General features: G+C 38.1%; 1 long non-coding RNA gene across 1 annotated transcript in view; it reads left to right on the top strand.

The window, feature by feature from the left end:
• The first annotated feature begins 20,691 nt into the window (after positions 1 to 20,691).
• LOC119705611 overlaps positions 20,692 to 23,153 on the top strand; it is a 66,103-nt gene continuing 63,641 nt past the window's right edge. The window contains exons 1-2 of the long non-coding RNA XR_005258271.1: positions 20,692 to 20,807; positions 21,330 to 21,413. This is a non-coding gene — a long non-coding RNA (uncharacterized LOC119705611). The remainder of the gene's footprint in view (positions 20,808 to 21,329; positions 21,414 to 23,153) is intronic.

Genomic DNA, 23,153 nt, shown 5'->3' with positions numbered 1-23,153 from the left:
AGGAGATTTACACCTTCTGCACCTTCAGGTATATGTACCTGAGGTCATTAGCTCCAATTTCAGATCTTTTGCAGCAAACAGTCATTGACATTTTCTCTTTGTATATAATTAATCAGTATTTTCACATTTATGGTTACCTGTGTTCCCTATCATCCCATAGAAATAGTCAAAGAAATATTCCATCATAAATTAACTTTTTTCTCTTTTTGAGAAAGTATAATAGCTGATCCATATGGTAGAACAGCTTTAGTTGGAAATGAATGTACACATAAGAGATTTCTGGTAAATATAAACACAGTTGTTTCTGGTGAAGGGGCAAAGAAATTACATAGTCATCTTAATCTCTTGTTTAGACTACTGCCAGTCATTTGCAAAATGCAAATATCTTCCTCATTTGGCTCAGATTATCTTCCAAATTACACAGGAGCAGTCTGGGCAGCAGCAACTAGTCTCATACCAAAATGGTGAATGTGTTTTTCAGGCCAGCCCCGTCCATGGCAGAAGGTCTCTCTGAAGCAGGTGCTTTTGGTGCTCCCTGGGACCAGCTCGAGGACCTGAGTGCCACAGGACCATGATGTGCCCCTCTCTCCCTCCCACCTCTCTGTCACCTCAGAGAACAGAGGGGGGCATTAATGGCACCACTGAAGCAGAGAAAGGTTTGTATTAAAGAATTCTAATTTCTTGGTGTCATTTGCACACTAACACTGAGAGGGCTCCTTAACAAAATCATGTCATTAGAGTCCATTTGTGGTTTTTAGTGGAGCAGTTCTTTTCCTCAAAGAGAGGTAATTTCATGTGGTATTACTGATTTTATGAATGATATCTTCAGTTATCTAATACTAAACCAAAAAAAAGGACTTCACATATGGGCAGCAGTGGTGAAAGTAATACATTTAAATCCTACCACTTTGCACAGAATTAGCAGTGCTGCCAAAAAGCAGAATAAGCAGTCTGCAATACTTCAACAGTTCTGACTGGCTTCAGAAAAAAAGGTTTAGCAATGTGAGCTAAAGGAAATAACAGATCCAAGAACCCCTGCTCTTTGTCCAGTTTAATCTATGAGTCTTGGAAAAAGTATTTTATTCTGTCTTACTCAGTTTGCCTGTTAGAAATGAAAAACAATGAAAAATCTGTTCCTTTTTTCCTAGAGGTCAGTCCTGAAAATACTGATTAATTATATACCAATAGGTGTTAAAGTGTTGTTATAAGAATCCTATCCTCTACGTTCTTCGATGTGGAACTGTGAAAATTAGCTGTAGAAAATAAAATTTGAGTCCTAGATTGACTAAAACTGAAAATACCCTTCAGTTTCATCATTTCTTATTATCACAATTAGATACAGCAAGATTTATTACCACATCATTGAAAAATTACTACAGTTTTTCCCTTTTGTTACAATCCACTGGAATTTTAAGGACAGGGAAAGGCGCCTAGAAGGAGTATTGGGGAATGGAATTTGTTAAAATTATTTTTAAAATTAAAATAAGAAGTAGTAAGGCAACTTGTGATTTATTTAATTTGTAAGAATTCTTTATGAGCCATCACAATATCGTGGACTAATAACTCCATAATTTCAATTTGTAGCTCTGGCCTGGAGACGTGAATGCTATTCCCATTTGGATCAGCCAAAGATCTGGTGCAGTCTTCTTTTCTTAGCAACTAGTGTTGGGAAAAGTATGGCTTGGAGGACTTGGCAGACTTGCACCTAATTTTGGTGAAGGAAATTTACTAAAGGAAAATTACTAAATATCAATCAATAAATGTCAAATCTTTCCCCTCTGACATTGCAGCCTCAGAGAGGCTTGCAAAAAGCCAGTGTCCAATGAGATGTTCCAAGTTTTAGCACCAACTGTGGTTGACACCAGGTTCTCTTCAGAGAACAGCTACAGGTTTGCACTCTGCTGTTGCAATGACACGTTCCCCCACCTGTTTTGATATGGTTTATCTAAAGGGGGGAGCTGAAGCTCAAGCCTTAGGAAGGAAAATAAATGAAGCAGGAAAACAGTTACAGGGAGCAGGTCCAGTTCTTTAGTTTTTCTTAGTGCCAAAAACTGAGACAAGTTTTTTAGTCTACTTTCAAAATGTTCAGCTCAGTACCATGAATCTCAAATAAGGGGTTTCTTACAGCTTTCTCTGTCAGAGATACCAGTGAGATTTACTCACCAGCTCTTGTCAGACCAGGTCACATAAGTCTTAAAACTACCCTTTATTACTTGCATACACTTGATCAAGAAGCTCATCTGTCAAAAGCGCTTTATCTTTCCTCACATCACATTTCCTTCCTTGTGCATGCTGCTTTGGTGATGTTTCTGTAACAGTCAGGTCACTGAAATTGTTAATGAGGTTTGAAGAGGCAGAACCTAAGTTTTGCCAAAATTCAGGGTGGTTTTGAACTAAGCCAAACCTGTGGACAATCAGCTGAGACCTACAACCCTGAGTTATTGCAGCTCTTTTAATCCTGGCTCTTATCCAGCTAACTCCTTAACCCTAACACTAGGAAATATGCTTCTTAGCTCTCCTCAGTGGCTCTTTAACATAGTGTGGATAAATTTCTTCTCCAGTTCCTCTGGAGAGGCAGGAGGCAAAGCACTCTGCCGTTGTCACATCCCTGGGCTAAGGGTCCCTAAAGGGCAGCTTCAGTCCCTCACACAGCAGATTGGAATCAAATAGTGAGGAACCCTGAGCAAAATCAACTTTTAGCTTGATGTCTTTTATGCAGTCAAGATCAAAAAAGAAGTTGGTAACCAAGTGAGGGATGGAATTTATTTTTCATGATGCATACTAAAAAAATGTTTTCATTTCACATGAAAAAACTGAAATTATTGTTGCTCAGTTGTGAGATTATTTCCATTGGTTGCATTCAAAGTATTTGCATGGTCAGAGAATGAAAGTATTAATCAGTGAAATTAAATAAAACAGAGCAGAACATCTTTAATATAGACAATCCTTTATCATTTATAGAGAGAGAAGGCACAGCATTTGTATGTGTAGAAGTATGTATGGTGTGCAGAGGAGAAAAATAAGGTGGAAGAAACAACACTAGAAGTTATTTATTAAAGTCATATGACACATTAAAACTTAAAAAGTTAAATGTCTGTTCAGGTCAAGGACCTATAAAAGGTATTAATATGTACAAAAACAAGAATGCAAAATTAATTAGTCTTGCTTTGAAGAAGGATTTGCCAAGGGCTGAAGTTGTTGTGACTTATGTGGGGAAGCAATGGGAAAGAGTAGTTCTGTTTATTTGTTGATCCATTCAGCTGAACTTAGTGTAGTTGTAACATTGTTCATTCGGACAGCTGTGATGTCATCTCTCGCTGCTCCCATCTGGCCTCTTTCTGCTGCAGTTAAGTTAAACCACAGGAAAAGAGCAGTCAGGAGCACAGAAGGGTTCCATAATTGAAAATAGGTGCATTTTTCAGTTGGACATTCCTGCAATTTGGAACTGAAACCAAAAGTGAACATGCAGCTTTGCTCCTGGGAGAACAAGAATGGGAGAACAAGAATGGGAATCATTCTCTAACTGCCTTTTCTATGCAGTTCAAGTCAGTGATCATATTTTAATACAGACCATCTCTCCATTATTTCTTCTAAGTACAACAATGTTACTATGTCAACTTCTTTTCTCAGGTGACATGTGAGTAAATAAGTTATTACATGTCTAGAAGAGGAGGAGACACTATAAATATCAAAGGTAAGAATGAGAAAACTCAAATACAGTGTGCTACTGATAGACTTCAGGCTAGAATCTACTAGCAGAAAATATCTTTTTGATCAGAAGACAACACTGGCTTCTGGGGTTCTGTTTAGCCAATCACCTTGGGATAGCTGCTGTAGTCTATCAGTAAATAGCGAAGAAAACAAGGAGGACACTGAAAGCCTGGAGAGGGTTCAGCAAAGGGCCACCATGAGTGGCTCAGGTGTTGGGTCTTGTCCAGCTTGGAAAGGACAAGGCTTTGGTGGGACCTCTCAGCAGCCCCCAGTGCCTCCCAGGGGGTTAGTGAACAGGGACCAGGTCACAATTTTAGAGCTAAAAGTAAGTTGAGTTTTCTTTTTGAAAATATGTTAAAATATGATCATTCTGTTTTCATTTTATTCTAAACCCAAGTCCCTCTGTTAGAGCTTGAATTGGCAAGTAGAGTATTTTGATTAGAGATAATATCCAAGAAAATTGTGTAATTGAGAAATAGAGCCTTGAAGCTTATGTGCCTAAATATTGACAGTTATGGTTCTTACTTTATTGATTAATCTAAATGTAAAAGACAGGTTGCAAAAAACTATTCGTAAGCTCCCTGGGAGTGTTTTCCTCTTATATTTTTTGTGTGGTTATATTGATTTTTATGTGGCTGGTGTGCCTCCAGAGACACCTGTGTATCCCTCAGATTCACCTGCAGGGCTGGATTTAGGTGTAAAGTGTGGTCAACATCATTGTTCTTGATGGACTACATGGTTCAGATCACAAAGCAGCTGTGCTGCTTAAGGCTCTGTGCATCAAAACTAATCTATCAGTAAAAAATCAGTTTTTGAGATTTCAGTCAACATGATGAAAGACATCAGGTGGCAACTTTGAAGAAGCTGGGCACACAGATTCCTTTGAAATTCTGGAGTATTCACTGGGAAGTAGGACTAGTTTCAGCATATTGGGAGATACTCCTGGCAAAGCCTGCAGTGATGCAAATCAGACATTTAGATGGCAAGTATATCCTCTTAATTATAAGCAAATTTACTATAAAATCTTTCATTTCTTATTAAACCTTAGATTGAAAGAGAAATTCTGTAAAGAAAAGATGGATTTGACCTGGGTTTTGCCAAGTCACAGCGGCCCTTAGAATCTGGCTCTGTGAACAGACTAGTTGGAATAAACTTTTAATTTTAGTTGCAAGACAGGTTAGACAGCTTTTATATTTGTGAGCAGCATTCACACGGACACTGTGTGGCAGGCCCTAAAATACCACAGACCTCCAACAGTTTAGTTTTGAACGGTCATCACATTAATTCTTTCATAAGGTCAAATTTTACGACCCAGTCACTACCTCTGGAGTTATTATATCTGTTTCATCTTTCCTGTACATGAATATGAGAACTACTCTTGCATAATGACAGTTTGGCAAAGCTGACCATGTGAAATTTAATTTGTTAAAATGCCACAAAATATACTATTGCATGTAGGCAAAAATCAATGAGAACTGCAAATATTTTTTTTAATTGTAAAAATAAATAAAAACCAATCTAGTTGCTGAGAAGACAATTATTATGAAGGATAAACAAGAAAGAAAGAGTACTGCAGGATAAATAGTCTCAGCATTCTGAACATTAAATTTTTTGCCTGTCATTCTATGTACAGAAAATTCAAAATAAAAAGAAGTAGCAGAATTATATTGCAATAAGAAGCTCAGGAATAGATGTTAATGGATTACATGGGACATAGCCTTTTGAGTCTTACTGTTCTCCATATTCACTTGCATTTTCCTGTACTTGAGCAGGCGGAAGTGGTTTTGTCCTGTTTTCCTCACGATTAACATATCAGGGGAGCTGCCTGCCCTCACCTGCCCTGGTGATGAAAGGCTGCAGGCTCTGTGACTCCCCATGATCAAAAAGTATGGCAAAAGGAAAAGAATCAAGCAGGTTATATTGATTCAAGGTGTTCTGAGATCTTCACTGGTACACGACTATTGAAAATGTGTGAGAAATAGCAGGAGGGAATTAGGGTGAGGACAAGAAAGCCGGTACGGTTAGAAAGGGTGGATCTGCAGGCAAGCCTCAAAATCTCCCCATATTTCTCATGTGAATTATCCACTCGGGGTTAGCAGCTGTCTCTAGAGGTCCGTGGTTCCCTGAACCCTGGCAGGGAGCAGTGCTGGGGTCGGTGACAGCCTCTGCTCCCCCAGCGCTCCCGGCCTGCGGTGAGGGACGGGCTCAGGGCACGGGGCTGGGCTGGGTGTTACTGGTGTGGGCATGCTGTTCCTGCTGTGTGGGTGCTCTTACTGGTGTGGGGGTGCTGTTACTGGTGTGTGGGTGCCCTTACTGGTGTGTGGGTGCTGTTACTGGTGTGTGGGTGTTACTGGGTGCGGGGATGCTGGTACTGGGTGCAGGGATGCTGGTACTGGGTGCGGGGATGCTGGTACTGGGTGTGGGGATGCCGGTACTGGGTGTGGGGATGCCGGTACTGGGTGTGGGGATGCTGTTCCTGGTGTGGGGATGCTGTTCCTGGTGTGTGGATGTTGGTACTGGTGTGAGGATGTTGTTCCTGGTGTGGAGATGCTGTTCCTGGTGTGTGGATGTTGGTACTGGTGTGTGGGGATGCTGTTACTGGTGTGGAGATGCTGTTCCTGGTGTGAGGATGTTGTTCCTGGTGTGAGGATGTTATTCCTGGTGCGTGGATGTTGGTCCTGGTGTGTGGGGATGCTGGTACTGGGTGTGGGGATGCTGTTCCTGGTGTGAGGATGTTGTTCCTGGTATGGGGATGCTGTTACTGGGTGTGTGGATGTTGTTCCTGGTGTGAGGATGTTGTTCCTGGTGTGTGGTGATGCTGGTACTGGGTGTGTGGATGATGTTACTGGTGTGTGGATGTTCCTGGTGTGTGGATGTTACTGGGTGTGCACACTGGAGGGTGCTCGAATTTAGAGAAGAGGGAGCTGCTCGTGCTGGGGTCCTCCCGCGGGCAGGCAGTGAGTGGAAGGGCTGAGCTTTTGGCATCTGGCTGCTGGCAGGGAGCAGGCAGTGACGCTGGGCACTGCTCTGACTTCGCTTAGCAGCCAGGCTGCATGAACTTAAAGTAATATTTTGTGCTTATTCAAAAATTTGGGCTCAGCTCATGATTTGCACTGCTGATTTTACACATGCTTAATGTACCTCTGTGCAAGCCTGTACTTAAATGATTTTCCTATTAGTGTATTTCTCCTTGTTTAGATGTGTATTTATTCGTGTTTTCCTCAGGCTGTTTTGAACGTCACTGGGAGTTAAAGATGATGTATGGCACATTCCAAAGAATTGTAAAAAAAGACAATAGAGCATATTTCTTTCATGCCTGAGTATATTAATTCTTGCTTATATAAGAAAATGCACCAAAAAAAATGTTAACAAGGAATCGGTTGAAATCAGATTATGCATGAATAATGATATGCAACCTCATCTCAGATAGAAACAACAAAAAAAAAATCAGATTTAACTGCTAATGGGTTTAGGAAACATTTTTATTTTTCAAAGGAAATTACTCAATGGAATAAAAACACCCTTTTTAAAATATATGGATTAATTTACCTTTTGTTCCAAGATAAATAAATAATCATAAATACTGCACTTAGGATTAAAAGAGGTATAATTCTCTCACACATGTACTTGTGTTGGTGATGGAATTTGACCTTGACTTTATGACACTCATGTCTGCTTTCTTTAAAAACTCTTTCTGAGTTTTATGGCTGCTCCTATACCGGCAGTCCTGCAGTTTGTTGGTCACTGCATCTGATTCAAAGCATAACAATGGGAAAATTCTTTGAATTTCACTGGGTTCTTGTATCAGGCTCTGATTTGATCTGGTCCTTTTGCCCATAAAGTTCTGTGCAGTGCTTCTGGAGACTTCAGTGTCTCTTCTGGCCAGCACTTCTGTGTATCATTATGTACCTACAGCTATAGTTCACTTTTTTCATTGACTTTTCTAACTCTGTTGCAACAGAATTTTTTTGTCCAAATGATATTTTTTTTTAAATGACATATCAAAAAGGTTGTGGAGTTTGGTTTTTTTTTAAACACCAGTAACATATAATTTCTTTCCTGCCTGCATAGATTTAGCCTTAATGTCAGAGGATAAGAAAATAAATAGTGCTGTATTTACATTTCAAATTCAGTTTAAGTGTGTGAGTACAGAAAGAGAAATTTTTCCTTTTGGTTACAAGAATAAAGCTCCATAAGTGTTTGCAGGATTGAGGTTTTAATTTGTAACCCTGATCTGGCTGCACGAACAATTCTAATAAAGTTTAATGAACATTATTAAAAGTTTATATGCAGGCAAATAGGGTTGCACATTTGGAGTAGTCATTACTCCCCTCCAAAAGAGAAGTGGCTTGAGGTAGCTCCAGTTTTCCATTCTCAGAAACAGGGGCATCAGGACAGTAAGGTGGAGAGCAGGATGCCCTCATCTTCCAGACAAAACACAACAGAATAGTGGGGTTTTCACAGGAGCCAGAAGCACTTCTTTTGCAAACACATTTCCATAGAATGTTATTGGAGTTTGCACCTCAGGTGTAATGCACATGCAATAAGGTTCCCATTCAGCAGCCCCAGAGTGCAGATGGAGAGCTCTGTCCCTCTCAGGTGTCCCGGAGAGCCAGCCCTGTCACACTGGGCTGCAGTAAGGAGGAACACAACATCCTGTTTCCCTGGGGTTCCATGATGTGGAACTGTTCCTCAATCACTGACTCATTTTTCTGTCTCTATCAGAAGATATTACAAATACTGGTGAAAGACTTTCAGTGAAGCCAGCTTCCCAGTAAAAAAACTGCTTAACTTCCCTCCTTTTTCGCTTTGGCTTATCTTTCTCTCCAGGAATAAAATCTTTACCTGGAACTAAGTCCTACTGTAAGGTTTGCTCAGCAGAAATTAGTGCCCAACTCAAGCAGTTATTCCTGTGAACTGGGTCCTTCACCCGTGGCTTCAGACTGAATGTCTGAGATGAGAGGGTCTGACCTGGAAGAGATAATCATGTCAATAAATTGATTTTTTGAAAAATCTCATTGGTTCCAAGGGAGGTTAGTCTTGCAAATGGAGTTACTCATGTAACTCTTTGCTGGATCAGGTACTGTAAACTCTCTGGGGGAGGACCCATGTTTTCTTTTATTTGTCTGTAAAGTGCTGTATATACCTATGGCACTGTATAAATAAATAATAATAATAGAAACAATAAAAACCATCTAGGGATTAAGAAGGCCTTTTAAAGAGGCCAAATGTTCTTCACATAAATCTTGGATCTAATTTGAGCTCTAATAAGCTCCATTTCCTGCTTTTCCAATATTTTTAAGCCGCGTTGCAATAGCTATCTTTTTTTTTTTTAACAGGTGTTTTAAGAGGGCCCTAAGGCGAGTATCTAATCAACCTAATGGAATTTTCCATGCAGTTAAGTGTTTTATTCAGCTCAAAACATTGTCTTTGATTAGACTTACCACCTTCCCTTTTGCCCTTTTACATTATTTTGGCAGGCTCTGCAGGTGGAAAAGCTCCATCTCCACTGCAGCTCCATCCTGTGTGAAACAGCCTCTGTCTGTGCCTGCTTTGAGCCAAAGGAGAAAACTTCAGCTCCACAGCCCCAGCCTTGGTGTGCCTGTAGGATGGCCTCTTGTGCAAGGTAGTCAGTTTTTAATGAACCAGCTCATATCCTGTGAGTGACCCCATCCCACTGCCGGCAGTCCAGGCTAACTATCCTGCAGGATTTGCCTGGAGTCTGGGCTGGGCTGTGGAGTCTTGCTGAACCCTGGCTGCTGAGCCTGTGCTGAGTCTGAACTGGATTAATTAAAGCTGACTCATGTATGCCTATGAGAACCACAGTCCTCTTAGGTGGTAGTGGAGGTTTTTCTGAAGAATGTGGCCAGCTCAGGTGCTTTAAACAAACTCTTTTAGCCTCCCAACCTTCTTTTTAGCTTGGTTTTCTAGAACGAAAGTTGGTTTAAATCATATGAGGATATAACTTATTACATTATGCTTAATATTTTCCCACCTCCTGAGGTGTTGTGAGGATTTTTAGAGTAATATTTATACAGCATTTTGAAGATAAAAAGCATTGCATAAGTGGTAATTATTATCTACATTTATTTTCATGCCTCAGTTGAAACATCTTTTTCTCTTTGTCTAAGATACTTAATTTTTCTTTTGCCTTTCTTTTTTCTTTTTTTTTAATTACTGTGTTATTTAACTTTGAGATTTCGGGGTATAATTTCAGAGAAGAAAACTGCTGTACAGATTATATTGTACTGTGTCAGATAGTTCTTCTCTTTTTTGTTTTTCATCCCATGATGAACTGATGCTTTCACCAATCCAATCTGCAACCAGAGGTTTATTCATGCCAGAACAGAAGAATAGTTTGATTGTTCAGGAAATCAGCCAAGACTCAGAAGGCCTAGATTTTCTCCATTCTGATGCAGGTTTCTTGTTTGACATTGGAAAAATCGCTTAATTTCTTCATGTCTCAGCTGGCCATCTGCAAAGCAGAAATGGTGCTTCCCTACTGTGTACCCGGGTTTTAATATTACTTTTCTATATGAGGCAGCGTTCATAAGGGTGATAGAAGAACCAATATACTTCAAAAGGCATCTTTGATCATCAGTGATCAGAGTCGCTGATGAGTGAGTCTGCAGCTCACTCATAGATCCAGTAGTTCACAAAATGGATATGGGGCCTGCATTTCAAAATACCTGCTTATTTAACTCTCAGTTAACTATTTGGTAAATTTTATTCATAATAATGTATTTATGTTTTTATTGAATTTATTGTAGCTGTATTTAGCCATTAAATAGGACAGTTTCTATCTTCTTTGGAAAGAATCAATAAACAGTCTTTTCAAGTTAATTAATGGGCATATCTCTAAGGTTCCATGTCAGTGTATGCATTCCCAAAAGAAGACATATACAGTACCTAGGATTTGGCCCCCAGAAAAATTATGATGAAGTTGTCTCTGTAAATTTTGCTTTGGATGTGTATTTCTGTGATTTTCTGCTGGATATAAGCAGCCATTTCATTCTGTTACCTGGAGACCATTTGTTCTTGCCATGATATGCAAAGGCATATTTTCATTTCTCCTCATATCTTCATCCATTTGTGACATTGATTGCTGCTGGTGGACTGTATATTGGTAATTAGATATGGAAACATATATGTTCATTCTCCTTTCTAGCAGGAAGCTCTTATACTCACCTTATTCTCTATTTTACGTAGTAGGAAGAAAATATGGAGGTATTGTACAACATATGATGAGAGAAAAGCTTCTAAACATAAACACTCATGGTTTCATTACTTTCTTGATCAGCATGCAGTGCTGAAAAGGTGGGTAAGATGGAGATAAAAAATTTATTATATTTCAACTGAATTCAGTTATGCTTTTCAAATGGTTCTTCTATCCCAGTGGGAATGAACCATGGCAAGATAATGTTACTGAATAGTTTTATTTCTAAAATGCATCTTCTTTTCTCTATGCATGCAAGTGCTTTACAGCTTCAATAAAAACCATTGTGAAACAGACACTAAAACATTATCCTAAATATCATTTCACTTTCTGCTTTAAATGTAGGCATTAAAGTAGTAAAAGGAGGTCTACTACAAAAGTAAAAATGAAAACCAGAAAAGTTTGCATGTGGGGATAGTGATGATTCTAATCATGTTGAACTTTCTATCAGCTGCAGTTACAGCATCTTGAAATTGTACTGGATAGGCTCAGATCCAAATTTCCCCCCCAAAATAAGGTTGGTTGCTTGAGATGTCAGACATACTCTGCATGTATTCCTATGGAAGAATGAAGTTACACCCATGGAAGGCTTTGAACTCTTTATACTTTGGCAGTTGTTAATGTTGAAATAATTCAATTGACTCTTACTGGAAGCTGATCCCATAGTGCCATGGCATTCATGGCCAGTGCTGCTGCTCTTCCCTTGCACATGCAATGCTGAAAGGGGAATGTGTGCTTCCAGGCCATGGCTGCCATGATCCTCTGCATTTGGTCAAACTAACCAGGGAACCTGCTTGTAGCCAAGAACCACTCAGGAGAAATGTACCTCAGGAATTAAAAATTCATTCCTGACTGTCTGAAGTGCAGTTTGGCACTACATCCAGAAAATTTGTATGTTCAACTTTCTCTTACCAAAAAAAAAGGTATTGAAAAATAAATTCTGCCCCACTAGGGAAGAAGCTTTGTAAGTTGTGTCCTGCAATCATTGTTTTAGATAGATTCTGTTAAAATGGCCAGCATAAGGGCGGTAGTCCGCACATCAAATGGTTTTCTCTTAGCTCTATGTTCCTATTTGTGAGACAAACACCAGAGTATTTTATTGTGTTTTGATATCTACTGGCTTCTGACAGATGTACTTTTTAACCTGCACATTGCTATCATTAAGCTGCCTAAAGACTTGCTTTTCAGCTGAAGCTTCTACAGAGCTGAAAGGTGAAAATGCCTCAGAAATTAATTTATTTGCCTTTCACAGAGTGTGGTGATGCAGGCAATATAAGACAGTACTGTGATTTCTTGAGTGAGGAAAAGTAGCTATCACCTATCTAAAATTCTTTTGCCTAAAACTTGAAGCTAAAAATAGTAATAGAATCTCACTAAGAACTGAGTACTCAAACCTGAGGTGTTAAACAGAGCTCTCATTGATGTAATTTTAATTTGTTTGGAAGTTATTACACTTTCAGAAAAGGCACCTAGAAATGAATGAGCAGGGTAGTAAAATCCCAGTACTACAGAACTAAACATGTACTTACTAAACAGGGAAGTAAATGTTATGATGCCAGGTAGATCTTAGAGTGAAAGAATTGTGTGATTGTGTGTAACTCTGGACAGTTAGCAGGAAACAAGATGATGTCAGGAAATTATTTCCTATAGGTGAATGGTTGTGTGGTTGTTGCTCCATTGCAGTACATTGATAAGTATTTTGATGAATTTGCTAGCCATTAGTCCAGAACAGGCATGTGAGACCCCTGATAAATCCCATTTTAGGCTGAGAACAAGCTAAAGTAATGAATCCCTGAAGAATTGCTTCCAGGAGCCCCAGGAGTTTTCTGTGGTCACTGCCTGGAGTGGTGTCTCACTTGAATGCTTTCCTTTCCTAGTGTAGAAAATCTTCACACACAACTCTAAATTTGTTTTCTCCCCTTCACTGGGGGAAGTCTTCCATTAGCTTCTGGTCTGTTTGTCACCTTGGCATCACTTGTGCTCATGATCTTTTTCTGCACATATCATCAACTCATTACATAATACACTCTGCTCAAAGAATTCAAGTCAAATGTCAAATGCTCCCAATCATTAAAGCTATTTGAAAGCCAAACCCAGCTCTGCATCTAAATTTTGCCGTCCCTAAAGAGAATAAAAACAAAATGCATAGGTGTGACGTTGGCTCAGTAACATAATTAGCAAACTTCTAGTTGACTTCAGGAGAGTAGGTTTGATCCCAAACATCAATAGCTCCAGCCACCAGCAGCGTTTGAAATAAGAAGCTGGATGTGAATCCTGCTTTATTAATTTCTGCTGAAAAGTGGATTTAACTTTGCAAAGTGTTTTCTGCTCACATTTTATTTTGTTACTGTCCCAACTAAATTTAACTTTCCTAAACAATCTGAGAATTTAAATGAGGTTCCTGTCCACGCACATTTGTGATTTTTTTGTACCACTCATTTCTTTTTTGATAGCACATTGTTTTATTCTTTCAGTCTTAAAAAAAAAGAGAGAGAAAAGAAAAACCTGACACAAAAGTGAATTTTTTTTTTATTGCATTTCATTTTAAGTCGTCTTTTTAAAGATCTGTCATTTATACAATGACAAGAAAACTTTCTAAATTGGAACTAATTTATGAATTCCTTCTTTTTGGCATAATGTCACTTTGCAAGTTAAAATGATAATGACTGGAAAGATCAAATATGTTTATCTAAAAAAAGAAGAGGTGTTTTAAGAGTTTGTGCTCATTAGAAATCTTTGCAAACTCTGTACACAGCAGGCATTATAGATTTTTTTGAGTGTAAAAATCCTTTCAGTTAAGAAAAAGATGTATCTGGGAATGGGAAAGGTTGAAGAAAGTTCAGAATCCCTTTGTGTATCAACTATAAATTGGTGAAATATCTGTTTTTTACATATGTGATTTTTAGAATGAGATTTGATTTTGTCACCAAACCAATCCTTCATGCTCCATGTATGTGATTGGATTCTTCCCATTCAACCTTCCACTCATGAGCAATCCTTCAATTGCACAAATATTCGCAAGCCATTGTATTGCCAGTTGTTTTTTAATTACTTCTCCTTTGTAACAGTGATTTAAGAATCTGCATCTGAATGGCTTACAGTGGACCTTCAGTACACTGGAAAACTTTCTGACCTCTCTCCTTTCATTATGAGGATTTTGATGCGAAGGAAACAACTAAGCTGTGGCAAATGAAGTAGAATTAATACCATTATGCTCACAATATGCCCACTGCCTGGGGGAGTGCTGCCTACTGATCTAATAATACCAGAATCCCATCCTCACACCATTGTAAAATGCATCCATATGTTTCTTATCAAGGCCACTGGTGGCACAAGTCCTTGATCCAGGCAAGTAATAGTCTTTAAAGCCGCACAGAAGAAAAGTTTCATTTGGTGCTGTTCCTGTGCCCTGCATTGTTGCTTCCTCTTACACTTCTGAATTTCTTGTTCCTACCAGTAATGTTGGCATGTCACCATCTGTTCCCTCTTCCAACATGACAGTTTGTGTCTTTTTCCTATGTTTTAATCTCTCATGATATGCTCTTCACCAATGAAGTGTTTAAAAGTGGTGTGAGGAAAGTATTAGTCTATGATATAAAAAGGAAGAAATATGTTTCTCCCACTCATTTTCTTTCACTGAAGATGTGTGGATTTGTAAAGCAAGGGCTTAAAAATAATTTTGAAACAATTATGAAAATGTTACAAAAATGCCACCTATGAGATTTTCTAATGCTTTGTGTAGGCACAACTGGATTCAGTGCACATTTAAAATTGCAAGTGAATAAAGAAGCAATTTCTGCCTTATATTACCAAAAATGGGCTTGTAGCTTCACCTTAAAGTAATTTTAGGTGTAGCTTTTACACACACAAAAAAATCTTCTAATATCTGATGCAAAAGCATGCAAAGATTAGAAAAAACTAGAAACATGAATAAGATAAAAAGTATTCTGACTACATTGTTTCATTTTAAAATCACTCTGAGGATTGTTTTCTCCCTTGAGATCATGAAGAAAGTTCCTAACCAGGGTTTTACTGTGGCACCACTTGTCACCGAAGAACATCTCACATCTGAATGGTGATCTCTGAACATCTGTCTTATTCTCAGAAGCTTCCACTGCCAGGTCCTGATGATGCTACTTTTTTTGACTAAACACAACTTCCAAGGATCAGTTGTTTTGGACATGCTGGAAAAAAAAATTAGTGAATTAATATGTGTGATATTACCCAGTGACAAATAAGTATGATTTGTCTTTTTGTTTTGTTGGGATTTTTCCATCCTTTGTATGCAAAATCTCTAAGGCAGTTCCAGAGTGATATGGGACAAAAGCCCTCCTGTATGTGCAGTACTCACACTGATACTCCTGAGCAGGGGATTCAGTAACATTCTCCATTTTATATTCAGTGTCATGAAGACGAAAGCTTAAATAAGAAGACTACAATTAGTTAACATGCCCTGTTATACAAAGCTTCAAATCTCGAGTGAAATATGAAAAGTGAACACAAGAGCAGGTGCTGCAGCTGGCTGGCACTAAAGAAAAGGTTTCATTGCTGTCACATATTTGAAGCACAAGAAGATGGGAGTGTCTACAATCAACATCATATTAAAAGCCTTTTCAAAGAAAATAAGTGATCCCAAACTATTTGGATGCTATCCAGATTTCTTTGGAAGCACTCTAATATGAGAATAATTGAAAGCAAATCTCTTTATAAAGATTTAATGTTTATCTTTATTCTGAGATTAGAAATTTATCCTACCACTTTACAGAGCTCAAAAGGTGTGTGGATGTGGCACTTGGGAACATAGTTTAATGTTGAACATGGTGCTGGCTCTACAACTGGACTCAATGATCTTATAGGTCTTTTACAGCCTTAAGGATTCTATGTTTAGCTGTCACATTTATAGGATCATGTTCTAGACTTATGTGCTTTATTTCAAAGATAGTTTGAGAAACGGTGAAATGCACTGAGGTGCATCCTGCTAAGGATCCATAGCATTTGTGAATCAACAGCCTTTTCATGAAGCAGTAAGACTGTAAAAGATGATTATACAAAATATTCCTGAACTAGATTGTGTCAGTCTGTTATACGTAAATATAGGTAAAGATGTCTAGAAATTATGTATTTTAAATGTTTTAAGTTATTTGCAGAGGGTGGCAGGGCAGAATTTAGATTTTTAATGAAACCCACCAAAACCACAATTTACACCAGCTATTTTATAAAATAAAATATAAGTTTTGAATAATCTTTTCTCATTTTTTAATGTATTAAGCTAGTTAACAATGTGACAGAGAGGACTGTGAAAATTCAGTTCCAGCTCCAGATCATGTACTGAAATCTCTTCCTTTTTGCCTGTCTCCACATAGATAGAGCTTTATTTAAAAGCATTAAGAAACCATTACAATCTTTACATTTGTGAAGAATAACGAGGCATAAGAAGAATAAGTTCATGGTTGTTTCTCCTTCCATACTTGTGTTGTGGTTTTAAGCCCAGATAGAGATCAACCAGACAGGTTTTCAAGAAGGAGCAGGAAGACAGATCTGCTCCTGAACAGTTACTTGCTACAAAAATTATCCTCATATATTTTCTTTGTAGAAAGTCCTGGATGTGCCTACAAGTGGTGACAGAAAAGATTTTTCCTGAAGATATACTTGGATATTGCTTGGTGCAAATGCTGAGTCACCACAGTGGTGTCAGGATGGAATTGCACTGACGTGTCTGAGAAAATGGGCTTGGGCAGCTGTTTTCTTTAGATACAGGTAAATAATTGTCAGGGAAAGTTTCAGAATTCCTCAATGTTTCCACCAGCTCTTTTATTCTGGAGGCAATGTGTCCATCAGGCAAGTGTTAAACCATTAATTTTGGAATGTTCTGCCCCCAACTTGCAGTATTGCCAACATATTGTGATATTGGCGTATTACAGAATTACAATACTGACCAGTTAACTGGTTTTACCTTTTTCTCTCTAGAGCTGTCTATTTATCTTGACAAATCTTTGAGCATGGTCACTAAGGGAGGATGTCTGGATATGATTTAAATATCAATTATTCAGATTTAGTATGAGTATAATTTCTTTCTGCAGTACCGGTGAGTGTGTGCCAACAGTAGTCAAGTGCTGGTTTGAATGGATATCCAAAGGAAACTCTGCCAACCAAGGTCATTGTTGTTGGATGCAGTTATAATAATTCCAGTGGAATCACCCATCTGGTTAAAGCCAGTCCGACTGCTCAAAACCAGTCAAACTGCCAAACCCCGAGACTTAGCAACAAAAATTTTTAAGATTTTTTGTCTGCTGTTCCTTTTCACCTTTAAAGAGATGTGGCTTAGCAAAATTCTGTCATAGGCTGGAAGGCTTGTGCAGAAAGAAGGTAGTTAGCAAATAGAATTATGGGCAGAAAGGTTTTAATCCCTGCAGCCCCTGTATACGAACATCTGCTTGAATTACAGGCCATACATAAATTGTGTGTGCTTGTTTTTGTCACAGATCCTGCCCTTCCACCCTCTGCTCCCCACATCTTATATGATACACTGCAAAAGAACCCACCCAAAACAAAAGCTAATTAGGACTTCCAGCCCCCCCATTAGTGAAACTTGATATGTTTACTAAAAAAATAATTGCGACATTCCGTTCATAAATCTTTAGCAATGTCAGCATTATACTGATGGAATTATGACGTCCCAGTACAAATTGTCTGACCTGCTTTATGTTCCCCAGCACATAATTAAGGTGGTGGTGTGTTAAAGGAAGTAATTTTGTTCAAAGCTTTGGCACCAGCAGTGCAATGTCTTTTGCTCGTATTACTAACAGTTCCCAGTCAAGGTAGGAGCTGCACCGTGTTTGACTCTGAGATTAGACATATTCCTGTAGCTCTGAGCACAAGGCTTTGAGCAGCACATGCAAAATTTAAAATAATGTTTGGTGTAGTGACTTTGTCAGGATTTGAGCTTTACTCTCTTGAGGATTTGAACGAGCAAATGAGTTAATGAATGATGACAAGAAAAACTTAAAAACAACAAGCTTCAAATTTCGTTCACAGGTACTTTGAAATGTAACTTGTTTCCTTTCTTTGTAATCTTTGAACTTTCTTGTTCTCTTCTTTGAAGACAGAAACTTTAGGAGAGTATCTAACAGGCCCCTGAAATTTGTTAGCAAATTGAATTTTATTTTTAAAGTGCATATTCTGAATAATTATTTCAGGGGACCCATAGCAGTGTAAATTTCCGGAGAAAATGCCAGTGGCAATATCAGATCCTGATCCCACAGACAGCTAAGACTGTGTGCCTCGCTGAAGTTCTGGAGTAATCACACTGACCTTGAGAATCACAATATTTCTGTACAATTTGGTCATAAAAATGTCTTCCTCCCATTTGCAGTTCCTGGTGAGGTCTCCAAGCCTGTTGACTGTAACTTGGGGCTGAGCCTTTGTAGAATCAGATTTTATGGGCCTTTCTCATGTATTCTTCAGTGACTTCCAGGCACAACTCATATTTGCAATATTTCCTTACAGGATAGATCATAGGATTTGAGCAAAAAAGTCAATAAAATGCATGGAAATTAACAAAGTAAATGTGATTAATTGTATTTTCCTTACCCCTGTGAAGAACTCAGGCTAAGGCAGATGACAGGGAATTGCTACTGATACTTAAGTTTAGGATTTGAAATACCCAGTTCTTTGAACACTGTGAAACTGCCTTTTGATTTCACTTGGCTTTAGCGCACACCTGTTATGATGACCTCTTCTCTGTTATTATTTACTTTATTCCCTAAAAAAACAGTTTTCGGTTAAAAATTTTCATAGTTTTACATAGCTTATGTCTTTAAAGAGCTATAAATGTCATTTCTGTTTACAAGTCAAAAATACATACACTTTTATTTCTGCTACAGTTAGTACATAGTGTAATGTTTACATTAGGCAAAAGGCAGAAATAGTCAGCTCTGTGTTTAGAAACAGGTGTTCATATTTGAGCTTAGCCACCAAAACTTTCCCCTTAAAGTCAGGAGAACATTTAAGTCTGGATAAGTTTTGTCTTCCCAGCTAGTTACATGGCTTAAATATATATACGCCTATGTCATCATTTTTATTGAGTCTGCCTTTTTTTTTACATAGCATTCTAAGATTTCAATGAAGCTTGAAGATATATTTTGATATCATTACATCTTCAACACATTCAAAACAGGATAATAACCCAAAATATACCTTTTAGAGCAATTTGCCTGCTGTGATATGGTACAACACTGGCCTTCCTGCTTTGTCTCTAAATGAATACACTGACTAAAAGATCCCAGAGATTCCTTGAAACTTGTGTTGTCCATTTCAGTGGGTCTGAATGATCCAGACCTTTCATTTCAGCATGCTTTCCTACTGTCTGTTCAAATCTACAACTAAGGCTCATATAAATTACACATCTCAACATATAGAAATGACTTATTTAAAATTCTGGATTTTTCTCATCTTATACCAGTGTAAACCTGTCTTTTTATGTCTGTGATTTCTGAGGTCTAGGAAATATGTCATTGGACAAATTGTCTTGTGAGGCCAAGATTAGCTGCTGGTCTTTCCTTTAAAATATTAGCTGCTTAATAATTTCCATGCAAATACACTAACAATTAATAATTGCATTGCAATGACTTGGCTGTTTATAGCCTGTAAATTGAAGCATTAGGTGTATGTAAATATCTTGACTTCAGTGGGAAATGGAAAGACGCTGCTTAGTAATAAAAGCTGTCCTATTCAATTAGCAGAATGTTACATATCCTGTTTCCTTCTAAACACCATAGGGTCTCCTAAGCATTCACAGGGTTGGTGTTGACTAAGCAGGCTGTTGCATTGCAGATTACAGGAAGCCTTGTACTTAAAATTACCATTTGAAATAAAACAGAACAAAATTTTTACCAAGTATCAGTAGGGCTGTGGCTTAGCCATTTGAAAAGCAAAGCTAAGGAGTGGGGGGAAATCAGGGTAACGTTTATTGCTGAGAAAAGGTTCAGAGTGGTCGAAACTATTTGACAAATAGTCTGAGTGGAAACAAAACTCACAAATGTTTTCAACGCAATGTTGAAATGCTTCATTTTGAAAATGTCAAATGAACTGGTTTGATATTTCAAAATGTTTTGGGCTTGTGCATTGTAATGGAAGCCGAGGAAATAAAAGCTCACCCAGCTACTTGAGGACTCTTACCAAATAAATGCCAGGAGATGCCTTGGCTCAAGCACATCTCAGCCCTCCTGCCTTCCAAGGCTGCCCTCACCCTTCCACCAGATGATGTGTGCTCTGATTCTTATCCTGACAAATGTTTCACTTTGCATGGTCAACTTGTATGTCATTGAGTAGAGAAGGAATATTCACATCACAGGAGTTCAACTATATGCCGGAAGAGCCCAAATTTCTGCCCATGCACTGAATTCAGCAGAGGCTGAAATGAGGACTCTGATTTCTCAAGGGACTGTGTTACCCCACAGCATCAGCTACTTTGTGATGAAACATCCTTAGGCTTCTCTTTTGTATGGAGTATTTATATGGAGTATTTTGTATGGAGTATTTCAACAAATGTTATTTGTCAAAGAGAACAAAAGCAGTCATAAACTACTTTTGAAATATCACTGAGTAAAAATCCTTAGATGCCTAATCATTTCTGTCTCTTTCCTAATTTCTCCAAAATAAACTTCCTTTATATGGAGAATTTTTTTTTTTTGCAACTTATTTTACTTCTGTGCTTTGAACAAGTCATCTGACAAGAAAAAATAATCATTTTCACATTCCTCCCCCAGATGGTTAAATTTTCAGAAAACACAATATGACAGTGAGTTGGATTGATGGAAGTTGCTGGAACAGAAGGATCAGAATTTCCCTTCACGTCTCTTGGGTTGCAGTGTCAGTAGGTGTAAGTCAGCACAGCTCCATTCACATCAGTAAGGTGTGCTGTTTTATACTGAGCAGGGAGTTGACTCACTGTATTTTGACTTCTATTAGGTAAATTAAGATCAGATGAGCTACTGGGTTTGGGGTTCCCCCCACTGATTTAAGTCCTTACTTACTCCCATGCATCTGCTTTTCTAAAAAGACATAACTACTTTAATTGACTATGTTCATATTCATGAACTTAGAATAATTCAGGTTGTAAGTTTCTGGAAGACTGAGATCTAGGATTGTAAGTCTGGTAGATTTTGAAAAATAGTAATATTTGTTCTATATATGTTTGTGTGCAAGTTGTGTGTGGTTTTGTGCAAGTATTATTGTTAAAAAGCATGTTTTCTTTCCACCTCTCTCAGTTGAAGAAGACAAAAAAACCCAAGCAAATTTAAAGAAATTATATGAGCCTTCATTCAAACAATGGGGTAATCATGTCACTAGTTCCTGTGAACATGAGACCCTTATAAGAATCTTATTTAACTTCTTTTTACAGGTGTCGTCATCTACATCTGCGTGGCTGAAGTCAGAACTTTTGTCATCAATATTTTATGGGCATCATAACTACTGAGGAATTTATGTATGTATTATTTCCGATTATTTCACAATATTGCAAATCTACCATGTCCTCCCATCCTCTTTTAAAAAAAAATCCTCCATTGCAAAGCCATTATCACTTTCACGAAAACAAAAAGAGTGAGTGTTTATTTTCCAAAATGTTCTTCAAAACTTTCATAAGGTTACTTCATAAAATGTCAGACTGTGTCCTTTGTCTTTTCTTCTCATCACTTCCATCTGCTGAGGAACCATGTGTGAAATACCTCTAAATCAGAGTAACCATGGTGCATCAGGCTGTGAAGAGCAGGCCACTAAGAGTCAAAAATCCTCCTGTTTTCAACCCCATTGATGGTAGCATTGTACTCTTGCCTGATTAAAGTTTAAATATGAATCATGGTTCAAATTAAGATTAAAATGGGCTTTTCTAAATCAGGACCTCTTAACTGCTCTTCCAAAGTCCAATAAATTCAGAATACTTTGGATTACTTTCAATGCAGTTAAAGATCAAACCTCTGAATGCCTGTTTAGGGAAAACTGGTTTTTATTAGTCTAGTATATAATTTTAGTTTTTTGTACTGAGACAGTCCTGTTAAATTATGCCCCATTACCGGGTTGCACAATTAAGAATTTAAGAAATGAAGTTAAGACTTTATTTTTAGTACTAATCTTTGTTCAACTCAGTTTTGCATTGTAATTATGCATAAATATATTTCAACTGTGACATTTTATGAGACGATAACATGATTCATAAACAAAGTATTTATTTACATTTCTCTTGGTTTTTCATTAATGACTTTATTGTTGCTTTTTAGTGGGTTTTGTGACAATATTTTTTATAAACCTCAACAATATCATGTGACTGAAATAAGCAGTACTGTTGAAATTAAGATATATCTACAGGATCATGGCATTACTTTCATAGCATTTCTTCTACTTTCACTTGAAGTCACAAGTCAGTGTATAAGAACTTATTTTAACAAGATGTGTTGAGGCTGATGGAAGTATTCATAGTTTGTTTGCAGTGGTTCATGTATGGACATCATTTGAGAAGCTATATGCAATTTGGGGGCTTTTTAACTCTCTTTCCATGGATTTTGGTGCCCAGCCTGCTTCTGGCTGTTGCAGTGATTGCTCAAAGCATGCCCATGGTGGCTCTTGCCTGTCTTTGAGCCAGTCCTCACCTGCAGTTGTGAGCACTGGCCTCCTGTGAGTTGGCAGAACTTGGACTACAGGCCTGGGACTCCGATCTGCTTGGGTTTAGTGCTGGGTCAGCCAGTGTGTCCATGGCAGGAGACTGGTGACCGTGAGCTTCCCCCCATGGCACTGCACTGTCCTGCCTCTCAGCAGAGTTATAGAGACAGAAATCACTTCAGGAGAGTAAGATGTTTAATTTCTACTCCATTAAGGAGCTCAAAAAAACATTTCACATAAGAAACTCAGCCTCTTCGTACCTGTCAGAGGCATGGATAAATTGGTGCTCAAACTTTTCCCCTTTTCTCTGTATTCAAACTTGGGAAAATTCAGTAACAGTTTTGCATGCGGCCTGCTAACCTTAGGCCATTGCAGCAACGTGCCAACAGGAAGTGAAAAACAAAAACATGTCTCAAATCCATGTGGTTTTAAGCCAACATCATAGACAAACAGGCAAGATCTTAGCTTTGTGCAGGCCATCAATATTTCATTTTAAGCCATTCCAGATTAATATCTTCTTTTTTTTTTTTCTGTATATAAGAAGAATCATATTTTTGTTTAACATCTTAAA

This window comes from Motacilla alba, chromosome 11 (genome assembly GCF_015832195.1).
Source record: "Motacilla alba alba isolate MOTALB_02 chromosome 11, Motacilla_alba_V1.0_pri, whole genome shotgun sequence".
Taxonomy (NCBI): domain Eukaryota; kingdom Metazoa; phylum Chordata; class Aves; order Passeriformes; family Motacillidae; genus Motacilla; species Motacilla alba.
The sequence above is the reverse complement of the archived record's forward strand: the minus strand, read 5'-3'. Positions and strand labels throughout refer to the sequence as shown.